This window comes from Saimiri boliviensis, chromosome 19 (genome assembly GCF_048565385.1).
Source record: "Saimiri boliviensis isolate mSaiBol1 chromosome 19, mSaiBol1.pri, whole genome shotgun sequence".
NCBI classification, from domain to species: domain Eukaryota; kingdom Metazoa; phylum Chordata; class Mammalia; order Primates; family Cebidae; genus Saimiri; species Saimiri boliviensis.
In genome coordinates this window covers 42,087,344-42,111,391 of record NC_133467.1, presented here as the reverse complement: position 1 = coordinate 42,111,391, position 24,048 = coordinate 42,087,344, and the positions used below count along the sequence as shown (strand labels likewise).

The following is a 24,048-nucleotide window of genomic DNA, read 5'->3' as shown; positions in this document are numbered from 1 at the left end:
CAGATCTTGCGTTTACCTTCTTATGCCTTACAGAGACCAAAACGGGAGCGGAGAAATGGGCGCTTCACTCCAGGATTTCTTTCCTTCGTCTCACCCTCGCCGCTCACACAAGGAGGCCAGTTCAGGGAAAAACAGCTGTATTCCGATCGATTCTAGGTAGGTGCTGGGATCTTGTTCCTCTAACTAACGTAAAGCGTTCTTTTGCTGTTTGCTTTGTCTGATATCCCTGTTTTCACTCTCTCTTTTTACAATAAGCCTGGTTCAGATTTCCACCGCTCTTTTTGTTGGGTGTGTGTTTTCTTTGTGTTTTAAATGTTTTGTTTACAATTTTTACTTTAAGATCGGGGAACATGTGCAGGACGTGCAGGTGTGTAACAAAAGCAAACGTGTGCCCTGGCGATTTGCTGCACAGATCATCCCAGCGCCCAGGTACTGAGCCCAGCATCCATTAGCTGCTCTTCCCGATGCTCGCCCTCCTCCCAGCCCCCACCCTCTGCAGGCCCCGGTGTGTGTTGTCCCCACCCCTCAGCTCCACGTGTCCGTGTGTGCTCGTCATTCAGCTCCCACTTATCAACGAGAACACGCGGTATTTGGTTTTCTGTTTCTTCATTAGTTTGCTAAGGAGAACGTGCAGGGCTTTTAATATTTAACCCTTTCCTGTCCATTCAACTGTTAAAGCCAGCATTTCCTTTTCTATCCAACCTGAAAGATTTAGATCCATGATAATTAGCAGTGATTAATGTTATGTTAGAGATGACTGTCACAGATAGTCTCATTCCAACCACCTCATTGTATCATTTCTGTGTTTTCGCTTTGTTTTTAAGTCTCTTTCTGCCTTTCTTACTAGACAGGTCTGTCTGGGTAAATTTTCTGTTTTCCTGTTGTGTTTCTGAAATTCCTTGTTCCTGCCCAGTAAATATATCTTCTGAGATCGCAGGTGCACAGGAAGAAGCGAATCCTGTACCTTAGCTCAGGGCACATTGTGGTGGCTGCTCTGAGCAAGGCCCTTACTGTCTTTCCTTCTTTTCTCTGTTTACCCCCTTCCCATTCCCTTGTCCTCTTCTAGAAACACGTTCTGAGTAGCTTCCTATATGCTCTTTTATCCCACACTTTCTCAGCATATTTCATTAAGGGGATGTCTTTGAAAAACATACACTATGCTTGGAGGGGATGTTCAAACAACTTTACAGTGTGACTTAGTTCCCCAAATCCCATTCCAGCCTCTTTACTCCATTCTATGTACGATCTTCTCAGCTTTTCTATTGTAATAGTCAAGTTTATGTAAAAACGGGTTGGGTGGGGGGGACGTCAAGCCAGTACAAAATGGACAGAACACTTGAACAGCGTTTGTTCAGAAAAGAGGCTTCCTTAATGTCCAAATGGCATAAGAAAAGATGCTTGGTATCATTACTCATTCAGGAAACACAAATTTAAAATGCCATGGTTCCCCGTTACATGCCATCAGAATGGACAACATTTAAGAGACAGAGAAAACCACCAGCTTATAAGAATGCAGAGCAAATGTATCTCTTGTTACTGGCAAGACAATAAAATAGTGAGACCATTCTACAAGACTCTTTGATACTTTCTAATAAAGTTAAAAATACACCTGCTCCTTGAGCCAGTCATTCCATTAATAAGTTTATATTCAAGGGAAATGAAGGCATAGGTCCATTAAAGGGCCCATAGTAGAATATTTCTAACAGCTAATTCACAATAGTCCTAGGTAGAAATTGCCCAGCTGTCCATCAATGGTAGAGTATTTATCAGTAACACCAAAAAGCTGAGACACATGCCATAAAACGGATGCATCTCAAAACCATTGTTGCATTAAAAAAGAAAACAACAGACAAAATCAGTATATTCCTTTACGTGAATTTCAAGAAGAAGCAAAAGTAATCCATGGAGACAGAGATCGGAAGGGTGATTGCCTAAGTGGGATTGGGTGAGGATGAATTGGAAAGGGGCTCTAAGGACGTGCTGGGCTGGCGACAACTCCCGTAACGTGATCCGGTGATGGATTCTTATGTCAAAATACATTGGGCTGTGCACTTAGGATTGGTGCACTTTGGTCTATGTGGATTAAACTTCATTCGTTTACTGATAGCAACAACAAATAAATAAAAACGAAATTAAAAATTGGGTGTTGGGAAATATCGTTAAGTTTAGATTTTACTGAATTCTTTAGTTTTCCTTAAAATACCCAGTTGGAGTGCAAACTCTCATCCCCTCTTGTTCATTTCGGATTTGGTCTGGAAAGGCCCCATGGATGTTTGAAGTATCTGAGCCAGAAAAACGGGTACAGCCGCATCATGTCAACAGTAAAAGATTCCAATGAGGCCGACTGAGAGGGAAGCAGCCCCTCACCTTTTGGGTTTTGCGCTTGCAAAAGTCCAGCCTTTCAAGATGACCTCGGTGTGCAGAGTAGGGGTTCCTTCTAGTCTCCCCACCGCACAGAGCCCCGAAGCCACAGACACGTTGTAAAGTCTCTAGTCGCAGGTAAAGGGCACAGTCTAGGCAGAGGCTAGAGGCGAAGGGAAAAGAAGAACGGAGCGGGAGGCGCGGAAGCAGCTGGCCTCCTTCTTTCAACTGAATGTAGGGCTGTCTCCGCTTTGGAGACCTAAAGGTCTGAGTAGATATCATTTTTTTCTTGGTGTCTCTCCATTTTTCCTCCCTTCCCCATTGCTGCAGTAAAAGAACACTTCTCATCTCTCCCTTGTGCAGTCCGCACCGCTGCACCAAGCTACTGGGACTTTTCGACCCCGGGTCCAGGCCTCTACCGACTGCCCTGCTCTCCCCCTCGCACTTCCCTGCGGGACCCACCCCTTGCCCCGCTCCCGGCCTCCTGATCCAGGCACGCACCCAAAAACAGCCCAGCTGAGCCCTCAGCTCCACAGAGAGGCAATCAAGGCCGCCCGAGGCCTCGCCCCTTGCCCTCCCTGCGGGACCCGAGAAATCAAATCAATCGGAATAAATGTTCTTTTTTAAAAAGAACTTCCTTCCCCTTTGCGACCAGCCTGGGCACCATGGCGAAATCCTGTCTCTAAAAAAAAAGACAAAAGTTAGCCCGGCTTGTGGCTCAGCCTGTAGTCCCAGCTCCTTGTGGGGCCCAGACGAGAAAACAGCCGGGCCCGGGAGATCAAGGCTGCAGCGGGCCGTGTTTGCACCCCTGCACTCCAGCCTGGGTGACCAAGCGAGACCCTGTCTCAAAAACGAGACAAAACAAAACAAAACAAAACTTCCCCAAGGAAATTAGTTCGTGATTTCTTTTTTCCGGGCTCTTCAAACGACTGAAAGCCGAAGGCGATGATGGATTCCTTCAAGTTCTAGTCGTGCGCCCTGCTGAGTGGCAGCCTCTGCTGCTCCCCGTGGGACCCACCAGCGACCCTCACCCCGTGCCCGCCTGGCGGAGACCCCGGGCGGACCCAGGATCCGAAGTCGGCAGCGGAAGCTCCGCAGAGCCCCGAAAGCGCCTGGGCAGGGTGGGCACAGGCTCCCTCACTGGGTGAAGGCGGCGCAAAGAACGGGAAGAGCCATCCCGGGAGCCCGCTGGGCGCTCAGCTCCCCTTGGGCCCCCAAGCTGGGGAGTTTCTGGAGTTTTCTGAAGCAGGCGAGGGGCAGGGCGGGCGAAGGCCATTCCACTGTCCTTCCGGCTCCGGGACCTCCCAACCCGCCGGTGTCCTACAGGACCAGCGCGACTCAGCGCTCTCATCTCTGGGGTTTCCCAAGGCCTTGCACAGTGGTTCTGCCGCCAGGCCCTGAGAACGGAAGGGCTGGGGGAGTTTGGTGAGTGAGTCCGGCCTGTAGCGCCCAGTTCGATCTGTAGTAAGGGTTTCTGTGGCATGGTGGGTTAGTGCACTGGGTTGTTAACCGAGAGGTTGCTGGTTCGAGCCCACTTAACGATGGGTTGTAACCCGTTTCTGTTGATACACAATCAATTCCAGCGGAATCATGAGACACACATGTCCTCTTTCCCACTTATCTTCCGTCTGAGGCTTGTCAAGGGTCATGGTGCTTTATACCTGTCAAACTCAGGAATCCCAGAGACTTTAGACAGAAAACACACTTCCGTTGTGATAAAAATCTACTTTGCTCCCATGGAATGCTTTGGTGTGTCAGGTCTGTCAAATGTTTCATGGTTAATAATTGGAGACTATTACAGTAGCATCCTATCCCCAGAACGGGCCTGGGTTTGCTGATCGCTCTATCAACAGTGTGACCAGTGGGATCAGTCGTCCTCATGCTGATCCTCGCCATGGTTTGTGAAAACAGCATTTCTTCCTTTCTTTCTCATTTTGTACATGGTTTATTTAACGCTTTTTTTTTCCTGTTTTGACATGGAGTTTTGCTCGTTTCCCAGTCTGGAGTGCAATGGTCTGATCTCAGCTCACCATAACCTTTGCCTCCCGGCTTCAAGTGATTCTCCTGCCTCAAACTCCTGAGTAGCTGGGACTGCAGGTATGCACCACCATGTCCAGCTATTTTTTTTTTTTTTCTAAGTAGAGATGGGGTTTCTCCATTTTGGTCAGGCTGGTCTCAAACTCCTGACCTCAGGTGATCCACCCGCCTCGGCCTCCCCAAGTGCTGGGTTACAGGTGTGAGCCACCGTGCTCGGTCTATTTAACGCTTTTCAAAATGTTTTTGAAATGAAGTGGGTTTCATGATTTTAGGATTACAAATCATGCTGCAATCACCATGATTTGCACACACACATTTCTTTGGTCACTCGTGCAGATATTTCTATAGTGCAGAAACAGGATACACACTTTTTACATTACAGCATTTATTTAACGCTTCTGATTTGATTACATTCTGCACATTTATGTTCCGTGGAAGCAGAACCAAGTCATATTACAATTGGTTTCCCAAGTCTATCCATGTCCTTTTCATCATTTACTCACCAGCACAACAAACTTCACTTCCCCATCCTTCGCTGTGGGTCGTTTGTTGTGCTCAGCGCTCACGCTCCCTGTGTCCGAACAGGGGAACGCTCCAAGGGAGGACAGGAGCTGGTTGTGCTCCCACTGCCCTGTCCCTTCTTGATGCCTCCAGATGTGGGCTCCATGAGGCAGGACTCTATGAAACTCACCATGCAGTGTCTCGCCTAGAGCAAGGCTTGGCACCTTGGGAGCACCCAGTAGGTGCTTGGTGAATGAAGACGTCCCAATGCAGGTTCTGAGAGGCATCAAGAAACCTGCGGCACTTCTCGCTTTTAGTCCTTTGGATAGTTCAGATTATGGGAAAATAGAGAAAGTTTTTCAAACCTGAGTGTTCTTTATAACACTCCAAGTCTGGAGGGCACATTCTGAATGAGCTTTCCTCCCTGTAAGGAAAGGACTGTCTCATTGAGTCGGAAAAATATATTGGAAGACACACGGGCACACCTCCTGTTGAATCAAGCTAAGAACTCATAAAGAGATGCCTTCTGCTCACAGAAAATGTTCAGTAACAGACGCCCAATTACTCCCCTGCCTGAAATCTGCCCACTGCTCCTCTCTGCAAATAGGCACAGACAGAAAAGTGAAATTACACTTTTCAAGACACAGGAAATGAGGTGACAAAGGACAGAACCCCTGAGGGATGAGAAGCAAACAAGGTGAGCCCTACGGTTGCCCCAGCTTGCTGCTTTCAGGGAGTTCCCAGGCCAGGCCCCAGGCAGGAATCTGAGGCTCCCTGGACCGAGGAGATGAAGCTGAGCCTCCGCGGACAGCAACGCAGCTTGGGCTCAAAGGACAAGAGGCAGCAGCGAGAGACATGGAGGGAGCGAGGGCCTGGGGACGTGGGAAGGCTCTCCCTTGAGCATCAGGCAGCACATGCTTGTGAAGAGACATCCCGAGGCCAAGGAAAGAGCCTTGTGAAAGGGTTATGACACAGTGCCCGGTTCCCACCAGCCCAGCTGAACTACTCGCAATCTCTGGGCATTTGGGTAGAATTCACAGGAAGTCCTTGCTTAAGTAGTGGGAATAATGAGTTCTATCTAGGCTGACTTGCAAAAAAAAAAGTCATAAAAGCAAGATCCGAAAGAATGACATCGATCCCCAGTCACTTCACTGGTATCCCAGAACAAGAGCAACAACAAGAGTAACTTGGTGTCGCAAGTTTTATTAGCCAGTAGACAAAAGGCAAACTTCGCCACGTCTGCCACGCAATCAGAGAATACCAGGCAGGCAAAGGGCAGGAGACCATGACTCATCATGAAGGAAATAGCCAGTGGAAACCGAACCAGCACTGCCGTGATAGTAGAATTAGCTGAGGGACTTTAAACAGTTATGACTGCATTCCACAGGTCCAAAGAATGAAGTAGAGACATGGAACATATAAAAATGACCCACATCAAACTCTGAAGATGAAAACACCATCGGGGTGAGGTGCTGTGGCTCATGCCTGTAATCCTAGCACTGTGGGAGGCTGAGGTGGGCAGATCACTTGAGCCCTGAAGTTTCAGACCAGCCTGGGTAGCATGACAAAACCTCACCTCTACCAAAAAATACAAATAATTATCTGGGTACGGTGGTGTGTGCCTGTAGTCCCAGCTACTCAGGAGGTGGCCATGGGAGGATCGTTTGAGCCTGGGAGGCAGAGGTTACAGTGAGCCAAGATTGCACCACTGCATTCCAGTTCAAGCTACAGGGTGATACCTTATCTTAAAAAAAAAAAAAAAAAAAAAAAAAAAAAAAAAAAAAAAAAAAATCAGAGATAATAAATTCGCTGGATGGGATTAACAGCAGATTACATGTTACACAAGAAATGATCAGGGAACATGGAACCATAAATAATTGAAAATACGCAAAATGAAACTCACAGTCGAAAGATTTTTTTTTTTTCTTTTGAGACGGAGTTTCGCCCTCGTTACCCAGGCTGGAGTGCAATGGCGCAGTCTCGGCTCACCGCAACCTCCGCCTCCTGGGTTCAGGCAATTCTCCTGTCTCAGCCTCCTGAGTAGCTGGGACTACAGGCACACACCGCCATGCCCAGCTAATTTTTGTATTTTTAGTAGAAACGGGGTTTCACCATGTTGACCAGGATGGTCTCGATCTCTTGCCCTCGTGATCCACCTGCCTCAGCCTCCCAAAGTGCTGGGATTACAGGCTTGAGCCACCGCACCCGGCCGAAAGATTTTTTTTTTAATGAAAAGATTATCAGTGAACAGTGGGGCAGACTTACGAGGCCTAATGTATGAGTCATGGGAGTCCCTGAAGGAGACTTTCTATAGTACCTGTACCTCTATCCTATAGAAATGTAACAGTGGCTCCAGGCATGGTGGCACATGCCTGTAATCCCGGCACCTTAGGAAGCCACGGTGGGTGGATTACCTGAGGTCAGAAGTTTGAGACCAGCCTGGCTAACATGGCAAAATGCTCTCTACTAAAAATACAAATATTAGCTCGATGTGATGGCGAGCACCTATAATCCCAGCTACTCCAGAGGCTGGGATGGAGAATTGCTTGAACCCAGGAGGTTGCAGTGAGCTGAGATCACATCATTACACTCCAGTCTGAGTGACAAGAGTGAAACTCCATCTCAAAAAAAAGAAAAGAAAAAAAGAAAGAAATACAACAGTGTCCAGAAAGGAGGAGGGTGGAAAGGAAACATTTACTTTCTTTTTTATTTTTATCAGGGGTGGTCGCAACATGTTTCCCAAGCTGGTCTTGAACTCTAGGCCTCACTCTGACACCTCCCAATTCGGCTTTATGAAGGTGTGAGCCACTGTGGCCATCCCATTTCTGAGGAAGTAATAGCTGAAAAGTTCTCAGTCATAATGAAAATTATAAATCCAGTGACCCAAGAAGCTGAGGAAACCAAAGCACAAGAAACATGAAGAAAACCACTCCTAGATACATCATAATAACGTTGCTCCAATCCAGCCAGAAAAGAAAGGCATTGTGCATACACAGGAGCAAAGATGAGATGGCATCAGCCTGCTTTCTGCTCTTGCCGGCCTCTACCAGGAGCAGCAATGCACAGGAGCAGACAGCAAATGACACCTTTATGGGACTGAGGGCAGGGGAAGTTTACCCAGAATAAACACTGCCAGAAAAATGTATTCCCAAAACTGGAAGGGAAATAAGGACATTTAGAGATGTACAAAAGCGGACCAAATTCACCACCAGCTGACCCGCAATATAAGGAACATCAAAGGAGTCCTCTAGGCAGAAGGAAACAGATTCCAGATGAAAATCCAGATCTACACAGACAATGAAGAGCATCAGAAATGGGTAACTACACTAGTTAATTTCTTATTTTGTCAATCTTTTTTGTAAAAATTTGAACGTTTAAACAAAAGCCATAACAATGGGCTGTAGGGTTTATAACATTCGCAAAAGCAAAGTGCATGTCAGCGACAGCGGCAAGGCCAGGAAGGCAGGTATAGGATCACCTGGAGGTAGACTGCGGTAAGTTAGAAAACCCAGGCTATAAGCCCTAAGGTAACTACTAACATCACACAAGAGAGTTACAGCTAATAAGCCAGCAGAGGAGAGAGAATGGAATGACATAAAACCCGTGTGAACGCCATGATGGAGTGCTTGCTGTTTGTACCGTGATTGCTCCTCTGTCCCTCAGAAATACAAACTGGCCACAAACACCTGTACAAGAATGACTAGAGCATTATATGTAATGGTGAAATCTTAGAACCAATTTAACTTCAAAAGCATATGGAAAGGGCTAAATGAATGACAGCTAAAAAAGAAAAAGAGAGAGAGAGGGAGAGAGAGAGGGCTGAGTGTGGTTGCTCATGCCTGTAATCCCAGCACATTGTGAGGTGGAGGCTGGCGAATCACGAGGTCAGGAGATCGAGATCACCCTGGCCAACATGAAACCGCTCTGCTAAAAATACAAAACTCCGGAGGCTGAGGCGGGATAGTTTGAACCAGGGACTAGGAGGTTCCAGTGAGCTGAGATTACACCACTGCACTCCAGCCTGGCGACACAGTGAGACTCCGTCAGAGAGAGAGAGAGAGAGAGAGAGAGAGAGATCTTTGTCAAAAAATATTCAGAGGTTAACAATGATAATCTAGTCTTCGAAGGATATGGGTGTTCCCAGAATCGTAGTGGACCTTGATTTACCTACGGGAGACATAGAGGAGCGGAGGGTAAAGTTGGTCTCGCTCTGCCTTTCGGTGAGAGGATGCGCTGGACAGAAGGAAGCTGCCGGCGGTTTCAGCATTTTTTTAAATGCAAGAGACAATCCCGGGTCCGGACTCGTCCACCTCCAGAGCTGGAAGCAAGCACAGCAATCGACCGAGCCGCGCACACGCTCAGCTTGCAGTCCGGCGTCCCCGTGCAGAGCCGGCGCCCAGGCCGCGCTGGCGGAGCCGCGCCTTCTGCAGAACGCTCGCGCGGGCCCCAGAGCCTCGGAAAGCTGGAGGCAGCGTCTTGCCGCAATGTTGAGACCCGTGCAGTGGGTGATGCTGAAGCTAGAAGGGCAGCCCTGCGGCCTTCGCCCTGTCCTGTTCCCGGCCGGCGTCGGAGCCGGGGTCCCAGGAAACGCCCGGGTCCGCGGCTCCCTGGGCCTGAGCCGCCTGGGCCCCGCGGGAAGCAGAACGCCCGGGACCCCGCGGTGGCTCTTGCCCTTCTTGGCCCCGCCTGCACCCGACCCGCTACCGGCTGGGGCTCCCCTGGCTTCACTCGGCTTGGGTCGGCGGGGCGGGAGAGAGAAAGGCTGAGAAGCAGGAATTGGGAGAGGGGGAGAGGACAGAGGAGGTGTGGACGGGGACAGCGGGGCTCCCGGGAGAGGCGGGGCAGGGGGCGCAGGCTGCGGCGGAGGAGACGAGAATTGTTCTTGTCACCCGTGAGGATGGCGAGGGAGGAGGGGAAAGCTGAGCGGGCAGGAAAGGGAGAAAAGCGCGAGCAGCCTGCGGCTGTCTGGGAACCAAGCCGCCTAACAACTGAAATCTCCTGTCGTCAAACTTCCCAGCGCAAGCCCAGGCGTCGCCGCTTGGCCTGTGGCTCGCCGTGATCGTATAGTGGTTAGTACTCTGCGTTGTGGCCGCAGCAACCTAGGTTCGAATCCGAGTCACGGCAGTGACGTTCGTCGGGCCACCAGCTCCCTTTTGTTCCTCTAACCAAGCGCGTCAGGGGACTTCAGGGGAAGGAAGAGAGACCTCAAGCAGTCACGGATAGGGCGACCTCTGTGTAGACGAGGCGGCGCCCGGGCTGCTGCTTCGCCACGAAGGCGCTCCCGGGCTGTGGGCGCGAGTTCAGCACCGCTGCTCTGACGTGGGAGCCCAAGCTGCGTGTCTGGGCGAGGCGGGAGGGGGCGCGCAGGGCAAGTGACCGCGTTTGTAAAGGGGGAGGCGTAAGAGGCTGTGGCGGGGCGGAGGCGCAGAAAATCTCACCTGGCAGGGGAGACACTATGGTCACGAATGTGGTTTTCCCAGGATGAGCCTCACCAAGTGGATCCTGATGTGCTGACGCCTGCGATTTTCCCCAAATGTGGGAACCGCGCCTGCATAATTTGTGGTAGTGGTGCCTGTGTTGGCGCTTTCCCCTGGATTCTTGCAGTGTAGACAGCAGATTGTACGCAATAGGCTACTCTCAGTTTCTACCGGGTTACACCCTGTGCGGGATCTCAAGTGTTCTCCTCGTAGGCCGGAGACTATAAAATAGGAAGTAACGCGTTGCTGTCCTTACTGCTGGAAAAGTTGGAAGCCTCGGCCTTGGTGAGGTTGTTTAACAAAAGCTGCCGAGTGCGGAGGCCTCAGATCTTCCCTTTCTACGTGGGGCTGCTCTGGGCAGAGGTCGGTCCACGGTCTCCAGCCTCTTGGGTTCTCACGCTCTGTGAAAATCTTCGTGTCTTTCTGCAGCCTCTGGAGTTGCCTTTCACACAGCCTCTGCTTCTAACCGCAGCCCCCACAGCCCTTTATAGGATTTCTGTGCTGGGGGAATGTGTTCTCACCTCACAGAACCAGGTAGAAACTGTACACAGATGGAGTCCGTGGTTTGGGATGAAAGCGGGCTCTAGGGCTCTCGGTGTCCCCATTCCGTGGTGGACATGACACGACTACTCTGTGGAGGGGAACGGGCGGCTCTCCCCGCGCCCAGGTGCCCTTCCTCATATTCACGGAGGCCTGCAGGTCACAACGGCAGTCTCACCTGTCGGCAGAATGCGCTGCCATCTACCCCAACTACCCGAACCACCCAGCAACAAAATGAGACGCTTTACAGAAACATGAGTTCGCATGAATAATCTCAAAAACGTTATCCTGACTGATGAAAACAGTGCATCCTGTGTGGCGCCATCAAGGTGAATTTCTAGACCAGGTAAAACTAATCTGTGTAGTAACAGAAACTACATCATTGATTGCTGGGGTCAAGGAAGAGGGGGACTGACTGCCAAGGGCACAAGAGGACCTTTTGGAGTAATAGACATGTCATCAGACTTGAAATGGATGCATTGTACCAAATTCAACTCACACCTTAATGAATGTGATTGTAAAAAGTCATAAGAAACCCCTCCAAATCTTAATGTCTTTTACTTAATGTATTGTATGTTTAGCCTTAGAAGATTCCTTTAGAAAAGTGTCTAACTGTGCCGGGCGCGGTGGCTCAAGCCTGTAATCCCAGCACTTTGGGAGGCCGAGGCGGGTGGATCACAAGGTCGAGAGTTCGAGACCATCCTGGTCGACATGGTGAAACCCCGTCTCTACTAAAAATACAAAAAATCAGCTGGGCATGGTGACGTGTGCCTGTAATCCCAGCTACTCAGGAGGCTGAGGCAGGAGAATTGCCTGAACCCAGGAGGCGGAGGTTGCGGTGAGCCGAGATCGCGCCATTGCACTCCAGCCTGGGTAACAAGAGTGAAACTCCGTCTCAAAAAAAAAAAAAAAAAAAAAAAAAAAAAAAAAAAAAGTGTCTAACTGTGATAGGGAGTTCAGGAATTCCTTCTTTTCTGTTTCTGTCTCTTTGTCTGCAGTTAAATTCATGCACTGTAAAATGGAATATTTGGAAAATAGAGTCTAAGCTTAATTTCATAAGAGCACATATATATGCTTATATATATATATATATATTCTGATAATATATGTGTTACATATAACATATATATATCCTTCTTTATTGTTTTTTTCTTTTGTTTGACCTGGAGGGGACAGTCTAGCTGCAATACACATTCTTCTCTCCGTAGATATAGCTGAAGAACACGACTCTATCAATGCTGCACTACTATTAGGAAAAGTTATTCTCGAACTTAAGCTAATCAAAAATTGCACGTATTTCTACATTTTATGGACTGTTAGTATAGTCTATGCTTAGCACGTATAATTTTTTTTTTAAAGACAATAGCTTAAAAATGATTTGGAAGAAAAGTACGTACGTATGTTAACAGCAATTAATTCCAGGAGTTGAATATGGATGGCCGGTTATCTACTGCTTTACGGTTTTTAAAAATATTTTTAAATGGAAAATCCTCAATGACCTGGAAGTGAAAGACCAGATTAGAAATGGAAGAAAGGGTGTGGGGCAGGTGAGAGGAAAATGTGAAGGGAAGGACAAACCCAGTCCCGGCAGGAATCGGGTTTAAGTTGAAGGTTTCTGGGGGCAGTTGTTGGGAGAAGAAGGATGTGGGGGAGGCAGGAGAATTGTGAAAATATTTAGACAGTGTACTGCCTGTCATAGCATTCCGCCTTCTTTTTCATTTCTTCAAAAGAAATACACAGACTTACATTTCTCTTCAAGCATGCTTGCCTTTTGTGTCTCTCTTTTATTAGCATAACTGCCTGGTAGGTTTATCTTGCCCATTGCCCAGAAAAGCCGACTGAGCAGAGAACAGCAGGCTTTCTGCAGCAGAGAAAGAATTTAATAAACGCAGAGGCAGCTAAGTGACCAGGACAGGGTTCGTTATTACTCAAATCTGCCTCCCCCAAAATTCAGAGGCTAGGGTTTTATTTTTTGTGTTTTGTTTTGTTTTGTTCTTGGATAGTTTTGCAGGCAAGGGGCTAGGGAATGGGGAAAGCTGATTGGTGGGGTTGGGGATGAAATGACAGTCAGAGCTTGCTTACTGCACTGAGTCAGCCCCGGGTGGAGGCCACAGGACCAGATAAGCCAGTTTACCGGTCTGTGTGTGCCAGCTAGTCCATCACAAGGCAAGGTCTGAAAAACACCTTCAACACCATTAGTTTGACACTAATGATGTCATCTACAGGCACAACTGGGCAGCTTAGGACTCTTGTGGCTTCGGGTTGGTGTCCTGAGCCTAATTTGTTAGCTCTGCTAAGGATGTCTGATCCCCAAGAAAGGAAGAGGTTTGTCTCAGGAAGGGGCTATCATCTTTTTTTCACACTCAGACTTGAAACTACATACCTCCCATAATTAGCCTGGCCTATGCTCAGCAATGGACAAGGGCAGCTTGGAGGTTAGAAGCAAGATGCAGTCAGTTAAGACAGATTTCTTTCACAGTCATAGTTTTCCTATGTCAGGTTTTTCTCACTGTCATGAGTTTTGTGAGGGTGGTTTTGTTAGGAGCAGTAGAAACGCAGTTGTTCTGAGAATGTCTTCTGGAGCTAGGCTGCCTTCACTTCAAATTCCTGCGTTCAAATCCTCCTTTGCTGGCTGAGTGACTCTGGGCAGGTTAATTAGCATCTCTGTGCGTCTGTTTTCTCATATGGAAGATGAAGGTGGTGATGTGACCTCAGCCTGAGGTAAGCACCAAATGAGCGAACATATGCACACTCATCAGCTGTGCCTCACATGTGGCACTTTGCATGTCAGGCACAGGCGATGAGTGCGTATGTGTTACTCACGTTCGTGTTAGCTCTTGTGTTTTGCCTGCAACACTGCACAGAGAGATGTGATGAAAACCAGTTGTATTGAAGTCACAGCAGTGATACTTTCCAGTGGCCCTGCACCCTCCCAGGGAGACTGCAGCAATCCTCTCACCAGCAGTGATCTCCTGGGCTGGGAGATCCCAGGAACGCTCCTCAGTCTCCAGCAGGTTTGACCCTCAAGGAGCTTCAGGAAATGAGCTTTAGAAGTATTTCTATCTGGGAGGAACTGGGAGTTGATCAGCTAGGTTCATTGCTGAGACCCTTACAGCAAAAGACAGACTAACAAAAGAAGAACATACGTATTTATTTAATGTAAGTTTCACATGACAGGAGCGCCTTCAAAAGGAAATGAAGGCCCGTGGAAACAACTAAACCTCAGGGGTTTTTTTAGCAGTAGGTTTTATGAAGAGAGAATAGTCATGGAGAACTATGATAAGATTAAAAAGTATGATCTAACAGTAACAAACTGGGGAAAATGTGGCCAGGCCTCTGTGTTCAGGCTCTTCTCTGTATTCCTGAGACTTCAGACTCAAGGATACACATTTCCTCTGGGTACAGAGAAGGCACCTCTCACATGAGAACCTTGTGATCGGCTTCAGGGAAGAAGGGCAGGGGGAGGGTGACAGTGACCTTCCTGCTTCTGCTGTTTTCTCAAATCCCTTCAGCATAAAATATTTTCTCCAGTTCCTTTAGCATATTCAATTCACCATGTATGTAAGCGCGCCATAAATGCTCAATAATTGCCATTTGTTATTTTCATCAGTAACTTAGTCTGAATAATCAGTACTGTCTATTTTTAACAAGGAAAAATGCATAAGGTAACGTACATTACCTTATTTAAAGTTCAGAACAACCAAGGAAATGAGTAACTTGTGGCGAGCGTGAGAGGTTCCCCGGCACAAAAGGAAGATCGGCATTGAAGGTATACCAGGACCGAAGAGCTGCAGTAGGAGGAGAGAGAGGAAGAGGAGTCCCGGGTGGGACGCGGAAAGCTGGCTGGATAGCTCCGGTGGAGAAAGGGCCCTCCCGCTCCGCCAGCCTCCCGGCGGCCGCCCGCGGGCCTCCCCTCGGGTCGCCTTCTTCCAGGAAGACGGCGCGGCGCCCTCCTTTCCTCTGGACTCTGTTGAGATGCTGCAACGCCTGTTGTCCTGGAGCATTTCTCCTCTCCCCAAGGCTCTCCGAAGGAAGGAAGGGCCGACGCCGGCTTCGCCCCGAAGTGGTTAAGCTGCAGAGCCCCGGCTTCCGCGGGAGCTTTTCCCGAGCGTCTCTCATGGGTAAGAGTGGGTCCTACAGGGTAACGCCTCCCGTTCCCTGAGGCGCAGTGGGGGAGATGCCCGATGGCTAGCTCCCTGAGCCACGCGACCCAGGCCCTCTAGCAGGAGCAGGGAGAACCGGGCCTCAGCCAGCCCCCTGGACCAGCTGTGCCGAGAGAAGCAGCAAGGGGGAAGGAGGGGGGGTCTTTCCACCTCAGGGTCTCTGTCCTCCTAGGGTTAGTAGGCGTGCGTACAACTCCCTCTCCAAGGGCTGGAGAGGAGGCTAGGTCTTTGCCGCGGGCTGGAGGCCTTGCTGTCTCAAGGACAGCTGGGGAGGAAGAGGAGGCAGAGGCGGACGAGGAAGCCGGCTGAGATGTGTGAAGCGGCTCTGGCTGCAGCGGGTAGAGACAGCGCCCAGGGACCCAGGAGCCTCCGTGCGAAGCCAGGCCTCAGGAGCAGCCGCCTTGTTCCTGGAAGGGGTGCGTCCTTCTGTCTTGTCTCCAAAGACCTTCTCGCCTGGTGGGAAATTGACGTCTCTCGTGCTTCCCACCGCGCACGCCTTGTGTTCTGTCTCCTGCTAGTGTCTGCCCCAGCCTGCGGGGGCTGCGGCTGCTGCGGTTCCACGCTGGGTGGGCACTGCCCATCCCTGAGCCAAGAGCTGCGCTTGGAGGCAGGAGGCGGGGAGTTGGGAGTCAGGTGCAGGCCCGGAGGAGACCCAAGCTCTGGGTCAGGGCTTTTTTGTCAATATCCAAATTCAGCGTGTAAAAGACGAGCTCAGATCTGCCTGTTCCTGAGCTTCAGTGAGAACACCAAGGAAGCGCCCTCAAGATCCCTAGGAGGGCGGCGAAGCGTCTCTGGGGCGATATCCGTGTCAGCGGTGGGCCAAGGCAAGTCAGGAGAGTGCAGGACCCCAGCCGCGGGGTGGCACAAACACCACGGCCTAGGAGGACCGGTGTGGGGAAATTGCAGGGGTCAGTGCGGCCGAAGTGCGGTGGGCTAGCCTCGTCCAGGGAGAACCCCCTTCCGGACCACGTTCTGTCCCCTACCAGGTAAGGGGAGGGGAGGGACAGCACAGCCTCCTGTCCCCTGGCTGGACGCTCAGGGTCACCACCTTCCTCTGCCCGTCAAGTCCATCGCCATTCTTCCAAACACTCTCCGCCAAAGATTCCACCGACAGTCACCCACACGATAACACTGGCCTCCTTTCAGTAGCGGCTCCCCCTCCGCAGCCACCGCGCCCTCTCACCCCGCGGTTCTGGCTGCCGCCTCTGCCGAATCTGAGCATTTCACCCCCCTGGCTCCCGCTCACACCTGCCTTCTGCGTAGGGCACCGGCAACAGTTTTCCATCTGTGCCTACTCCACCTGCTGTCTTTGTTGGGTCAGCGAACGTCGCCTCCCTCCGGCGCTCAATCAGCAAACTGGAGGACCCCGCCCAGCCAGCACCCCGGGCGCTTGAGGAGCTGGGTGGCAGAGAGCAAAAGGGAGCCGGTGGCCCAGCCGAACGTCACTGCCGTGACTCGGATTCGAACCGAGGTTGCTGCGGCCACAACGCAGAGTACTAACCACTATACGATCATGGCGAGCCACAGGCCAAGCGGCGACGCCTGGGCTTGCGCTGGGAAGTTTGACGACAGGAGATTTCAGTTGTTAGGCGGCTTGGTTCCCAGACAGCCGCAGGCTGCTCGCGCTTTTCTCCCTTTCCTGCCCGCTCAGCTTTCCCCTCCTCCCTCGCCATCCTCACGGGTGACAAGAACAATTCTCGTCTCCTCCGCCGCAGCCTGCGCCCCCTGCCCCGCCTCTCCCGGGAGCCCCGCTGTCCCCGTCCACACCTCCCCTGTCCTCTCCCCCTCTCCCAATTCCTGCTTCTCAGCCTTTCTCTCTCCCTCCCCACCGACCCAAGCCGAGTGAAGCCAGGGGAGCCCCAGCCGGTAGCGGGTCGGGTGCAGGCGGGGCCAAGAAGGGGAAGAGCCACCGCGGGGTCCCGGGCGTTCTGCTTCCCGCCGGGCCCAGGCGGCTCAGGCCCAGGGAGCCGCGGACCCGGGCGTTTCCTGGGACTCCGGCTCCGACGCCGGCCGGGAACAGGACAGGGCGAAGGCCGCAGGGCTGCCCTTCTAGCTTCAGCATCACCCACTGCACGGGTCTCAACATTGCGGCAAGACGCTGCCTCCAGCTTTCCGAGGCTCTGGGGCCCGCACGAGCGTTCTGCAGAAGGCGCGGCTCCGCCAGCGCGGCCTGGGCGCCGGCTCTGCACGGGGACGCCGGACTGCAAGCTGAGCGTGTGCGCGGCTCGGTCGATTGCTGTGCTTGCTTCCAGCTCTGGAGGTGGACGAGTCCGGACCCGGGATTGTCTCTTGCATTTAAAAAAATGCTGAAACCGCCGGCAGCTTCCTTCTGTCCAGCGCATCCTCTCACGGAAAGGCAGAGCGAGACCAACTTTACCCTCCGCTCCTCTATGTCTCCCGTAGGTAAATCAGGGTCCACTAGGATTCTGGGAACACCCATATCCTTCGAAGACTATATTATCATTGTTAACCTCTGAATATTTTTTGACAAAGATCTTTCTCTCTCTCTCTCTCTCTCTCTCTCTCTCTCTCTCTCTCTCTCTCTCTCTGACGGAGTCTCACTGTGTCGCCAGGCTGGAGTGCAGTGGTGCAATCTCAGCTCACTGGAACCTCCTAGTCCCTGGTTCAAACTATCCCGCCTCAGCCTCCGGAGTTTTGTATTTTTAGCAGAGCGGTTTCATGTTGGCCAGGGTGATCTCGATCTCCTGACCTCGTGATCCGCCAGCCTCCACCTCACAAAGTGCTGTGATTACAGGCATGAGCAACCACACTCAGCCCTCTCTCTCTCCCTCTCTTTCTCTCTTTTTTAACTGTCATTCATTTAGCCCTTTCCATATGCTTTTGAAGTTAAATTGACTCTAAGATTTTACCATTACATATAATGTTCTAGTCATTCTTGCACAGGTGTCTGTGGCCAGTTTGCATTTCTATGGGACAGAGGAGCAAACACTGTACAAAGAGCAAGCACTCCATCATAGCGTTCACACGGGTTTTATGTCATTCCATTCTCTCTCCTCTGTTGGCTTTATTACCTGCAACTCTCTTGGGTGATGTTAGCAATTACCTTAGGGCTTATAGCCTGGGTTTTCTTTTTTTTTTTTTTTGAGACGGAGTTTCGCTCTTGTTACCCAGGCTGGAGTGCAATGGCACGATCTCGGCTCACCGCAACCTCCGCCTCCTGGGTTCAGGCAATTCTCCTGCCTCAGCCTCCTGAGTAGCTGGGATTACAGGCACGCACCACCATGCCCAGCTGATTTTTTGTATTTTTAGTAGAGACGGGGTTTCACCATGTTGACCAGGATGGTCTCGATCTCTTGACCTTGTGATCCACCCGCCTCGGCCTCCCAAAGTGCTGGGATTACAGGCTTGAGCCACCGCGCCCGGCCATAGCCTGGGTTTTCTAACTTACCGCAGTCTACCTCCAGGTGATACTAAACCTCCCATTAACAAGGAATTTCAGAAACACAACAGGAAAACAGAAAATTTACCCAGACACACCTGTCTAGTAAGAAAGGCAGAAAGAGACTTAAAAACAAAGCGAAAACACAGAAATGATACAATGAGGTGGTTGGAATGAGACTATCTATGACAGTCATCTCTAACATAACATTAATCACTGCCGGCGGGCGCCGTGGCTCAGGCCTGTAATCCCAGCACTTTGGGAGGCCGAGGCGGGTGGATCACCAGGTCGAGAGATCGAGACCATCCTGGTCAACATGGTGAAACCCCGTCTCTACTAAAAATACAAAAAAAAAAAAAAAGTAGCTGGGCATGGTGGCACATGCCTGTAATCCGAGCTACTCAGGAGGCTGAGGCAGGAGAATTGCCTGAATCCAGGAGGCGGAGGTTGCGGTGAGCCGAGATCGCGCCATTGCACTCCAGCCTGGGTAACAAGAGCGAAACTGCGTCTCAAAAAAAAAGAAAAAAAAGAAAAAAAAACATTAATCACTGCTAATTATCATGGATCTAAATCTTTCAGGTTGGATAGAAAAGGAAATGCTGGCTTTAACAGTTGAATGGACAGGAAAGGGTTAAATATTAAAAGCCCTGCACGTTCTCCTTAGCAAACTAATGAAGAAACAGAAAACCAAATACCGCGTGTTCTCGTTGATAAGTGGGAGCTGAATGACGAGCACACACGGACACATGGAGCTGAGGGGTGGGGACAACACACACCGGGGCCTGCAGAGGGTGGGGGCTGGGAGGAGGGCGAGCATCGGGAAGAGCAGCTAATGGATGCTGGGCTCAGTACCTGGGCGCTGGGATGATCTGTGCAGCAAATCGCCAGGGCACACGTTTGCTTTTGTTACACACCTGCACGTCCTGCACATGTTCCCCGATCTTAAAGTAAAAATTGTAAACAAAACATTTAAAACACAAAGAAAACACACACCCAACAAAAAGAGCGGTGGAAATCTGAACCAGGCTTATTGTAAAAAGAGAGAGTGAAAACAGGGATATCAGACAAAGCAAACAGCAAAAGAACGCTTTACGTTAGTTAGAGGAACAAGATCCCAGCACCTACCTAGAATCGATCGGAATACAGCTGTCTTTCCCTGAACTGGCCTCCTTGTGTGAGCGGCGAGGGTGAGACGAAGGAAAGAAATCCTGGAGTGAAGCGCCCATTTCTCCGCTCCTGTTTTGGTCTCTGTAAGGCATAAGAAGGTAAACGCAAGATCTGATCCGGGGTGTTTTTCCGGAATTGGAGAGGTCTACGCGGAGAGAAGCTCAAATATCAAGCAGGTCTCCTGGATTTTCCCAGGCACAGTCCCAGGAGTCCCGCTTCCCAGTCCGAGGTCCCTGGGTTCTGAAGGTCGTTTTGGGGAAAGTGCTGATGTTCATCTCAAGAACGGGAGGAAAGGGTCTGGGAGGCACCAAGCCACGGGACGGCAAGGACAGGATATCAAGAAGCGAGGCAGGAACTTTCCACAGGCGCCCACTGGATACGGGACCAGAGACAAGACACTGGGCGCATTTCTGATGTTTTCCCACAGAGGATTGTTACCCGGTTGTACAGAGCCCACTTCAGAATAAGGCTTTATGAAGTCAGCTGTTTTAATGCAAAGCCTTAACCTTGTGGTATTGCCCGATACAAATCTCCAACGCGAGCCTTCGCTCTGGGTGTCTTTGTCGTGAGTGATATCTTCCAAAGAGCACACGGGGAAAATCTTGACTCCTTTTCCCATGGCCGTAGCGCACCTGTTTCCAAGGAAAGGCCGGAGGGCTCATCCGGCTGGCATTGGTGGTTCAGTGGTAGAATTCTTGCCTCCCACGCAGGAGACCCGGGTTCGATTCCCGGCCAATGCAGTTCCCTGTGGTTTTTACATTTCCTTACCATAACCGTCTGTCCCTTAGATAGGTCACAGCGTCATAGAAGCTGTCAGGGTCTGGCAGACCACGCAGAGAGGGAAAACGGGGCCCTGGGAGAGGGGAGGGGTGTGGGGAGGAACCCACCTGCAGATGAGGGGCCCTGCGGAGAGGGGCCTCGGACCTTTCTGTCCACAAAGACCCCAGTCCTTGGTCATCTTGGCAAAACTATCATCGGGCCCCGACTGGAGAGCAGCACGGCCCCAGAACTCATTTCTGTCACCCCTGTTGGTTTTACACCCCGCCAGGCAAATCTTCTGTCCAGGGGATTCTATTTCATGCTTCTCTTTAAGCAGCGCGGTGCGGAGGTCATGACGATCATCAGCTCTGCAGGTCTGGGGAGGAAACCTGGAAAAGGAGAGCCCCGCGATCGTCTGGTTTGTCCTCCCCCGTTTCCATCTCCTCGTTTCCTCAGGGAAGCTCACCTGGGCCCAGGACGTCACATGGCAGCTGCCTCCCTGGCGGATTCAGAGCCGCTGACAAATCTCTTCTGTGAAGCGGTGGGAGCCGCGGTTGGTCCGTAGCCACGGAGTCAGAAGCAAGAGCAGAACGGAGAACACTTGTCTCCATCGTGCTCTCTTTCCTACCTGCGAACATCAGCCTTCACACACCGGTTCACACCCGCCTTGGGCTCCATGGGAGGGTCGCCGTTTTTCCCAGTTCCCGGAAGCTGTGTTTCCTTCTTGCTTCTACACTTCTTTCCAGGGCTGAGTTTCGGAGCTGGTTAGCAGTCCAGACTAGTTCAACGCCCTGGTTCAAAACCATGTGTCTGGGCTTGCTCCTAATGTTTGCCTCTTAGACCAGAGTTAAAACGTGTTCCCTCGGCTTCTACTTTCTAGAGAGAATTGGTATCATTTCTTCCTTAACCGTTTGATAGTGAAACCGTCTACACCTGGTGCTTTGTTCTGGAAGGTTATTCATCGTTGCTTCAATCTGATCTATTTAGGTTATCTGTTTCTCCTTGTGTTAGTTTGGGTAGACTGTGTCTTTCAAGGACTTGCTCCAACTCATCCAAGTCCTCATATTTGCGAGCAGAGAATTGTTGATAATCTTCATCTGTTTTCCCTTTAATGTCCGTGAGATCAGTAGTGAGGACCTTCTTTTATTTTTCTTATGAGTAATTTGTATCTTCTCTCATGGTTTCTTGGTTCACCACCTAGATGTCTATCAATATCATTGATGATTTTAAAGAACTTGCTTTTGGTTTTGTTGAGTTTTCTCTATTGATTTCTGGTTTTCCATTTCCTTGATTTCTCCTCTAATTTTATAGCTTCTTGTTTTCCATTCACTTTAAATTTAATTCGCTCTTGTTTTTTGAGTTTCCTGAAGTGTAAGTTTGAATTATTGATTATAGATCTTTTATCTTTGCTAACATATGCAGTCAATATTATGACGTTCTAAGCACCAATTTTGCTGCACCTGGACATTTTTTACAAGTTGTATGTTCATTTTTACTTAGCTCAAAATATGTCATTGGTCCCGAGACATTTTCTTGACCCATGTGTGATTAGAAGTGTGTGGCCTGGTCTCCAGTTTGGGGTTTTATAGCCATCTGTCTGTTACTGATTTCTACTTCAGTTCCACACTTTGACTGGAGGGCATAGTCGGTGTGAGTTCTATCCCATTAAATGTGTCGAAGTGTGTTTTATGGGCCGGAATGCGGTGGATCCTGGTGAACGTTCCATGTGACCCTAAAAAGAATATGTATTCTGCTCTTGTTGGAGGAAATTATCTAAAAAGTTGGTCGGACCCAGGTGACTGATGGTGGCATTCAGTTCCACTGTATCTTTACTGATTTCCTGCCTCCGCGATGTGTCCATTACTGATGCTGACGTCTCCCATGGTCATAGCCAATCTGTCTATTTGTCCTTGAAGTTCTCCCAGTTTTTGCTTCTTGTATTTAGATGCTCTGTTGTTAGGTGCATACTTATTAAGGATTGTCCTATCTTCCTGAAGAAGTGACCTCTTTATCATTGTGTAATGATTCTCTTTATCTCCATGATTTTTCTCCCTCTGAAATTGGCTCTGTCTCAAATTAATTTAGATACTCTCGTTTTTTATTTTCTTTTTTTCTTTCTTTCTTTCTTTTGTTTTTCCAACTCAGTTTCGCTCTTGTTCCCCAGGCTGGAGTGCAATGGTGTGATCTCGACTCAGTGCAACATGTGTCTCCCAGGTTCAAATGATTCTTCTGCCTCATCCTCCCTAGTAGCTGGGATTAAAGGCATGCACTACCATGGCCAGCTAAGTATGTATTTTTAGTAGAGACAGGGTTTCTCCATGTTGGTCAGGCTTGTCCTGACCTCAAGTGATCCACCGGCCTCGGCCTGCCAACGTGCTGGGATTACAGGCTCACACGGTGCCCGGATGCCACTCCAGTTTTCTTTTGATTACGGTGAGTACGGTATACCTTTCCCCATCCCTTCACTTCAAATATCTCTGTGTCTTCTTATTGAAAGTAGGTTTCTTGTAGACAACATGTTTCTTGTAGACAACATACAGGTGAACCCCATTTTCCATTCTGCCAGTCTCTTTTAATTGGTGTGCTCATTCAGTGCAATCAGGAACTTGAGATGGTTTCAATCAATCACGTGAGTTGTTGTGGATCCTTTCCTTTAATGAGGAAAAACCATGATGTGGGGACAAAGTTTTCGTGTTCAGAAGAGATTGGCCTCATCCTTAAGGAAATTATGTTGATTGGGATTTCTCTTAACCTCCTTTAGCTGTGTTACCATTATTAAAATTGAGGCATTTGTTTGGATTTACTGGTAATAATAATAATATTAAATAGATGTGTGAATTTCTATTGATTTTTGATCCCTAGCCTGTATCACTGCTGGACCTTCATGTGTGTACTTGAAAACAATACATGTACAAATATCACACTGGTTTGAAGATTTTAGTGGGGACAGTGACCTAATCTGTTATTAGTACTGTATCCAGAAACCAATCTTGGAAATAGGAAATTATGCTCTTTTCAAATAGCTTAAAAGAAGGCCGCATGTGGTGGCTGATGCCTGTAATCCCAGCATTTTGTGAGGCTATGGTGGGCAGATCACCTGAGGCCAGGAGTTTGATACCAGCCTGGCCGACATGTCCAAACCCTGTCTCCACTAAAAATACAAAAATTAGCTGGCCACGGTGGTGCATGCCTGTAATTCCAGCTACTCAGGAGGCTGAGGCAGGAGAATCACTTGAACCTGAGAGGTGAGGGTAGAGGTTGCAGTGAGCTGAGATCCTGCCACTGCACTGAAACCTGGTCCACAGAGGGAGACGCTGTGTCAAAACGAAGAAATAAATAACATAGCTGAAAAAAATGACTGTGCGTTTACTGTCACTTTTCCTTATTATATGGTGTTTAAAGAAAAGGAAATTATTTATCCTCATACTAAATTTCCAAAACTGTGCTTTGTATTTACCATTTTGTTAAATGATGGGGAGAAAAGTTAATTGTCTGATTTGATAAGTTTGCCATAGGCCCTGTCACATTTTTGATGCTTTTGTTCACGGTTCTGTCATTAGAATGCTAGCAACTAGGTACATACAAAGAGTAACCTCACCACGTTCCTGCAATGGTTTGAACTCCTGCAGGCAGTAACTAGTGA

At 49.5% G+C, this 24,048-nt stretch overlaps 3 non-coding genes across 3 annotated transcripts; 2 read left to right on the top strand and 1 right to left on the bottom strand.

Moving 5' to 3' along the window:
* Positions 1–10,329: 10,329 nt before the first annotated feature.
* Positions 10,330–10,492, top strand: LOC120363067 (U1 spliceosomal RNA). Its single transcript, XR_005578785.2, has one exon. It is a non-coding gene; the product is annotated as a U1 spliceosomal RNA (small nuclear RNA).
* Positions 10,493–16,525: 6,033 nt separating this feature from the next.
* TRNAH-GUG (transfer RNA histidin (anticodon GUG)) lies at positions 16,526–16,597 on the bottom strand. The gene has a single exon. It is a non-coding gene; the product is annotated as a tRNA-His (tRNA).
* Positions 16,598–20,315: 3,718 nt separating this feature from the next.
* TRNAG-CCC (transfer RNA glycine (anticodon CCC)) lies at positions 20,316–20,386 on the top strand. The gene has a single exon. It is a non-coding gene; the product is annotated as a tRNA-Gly (tRNA).
* The last annotated feature ends 3,662 nt before the right edge of the window (positions 20,387–24,048 follow it).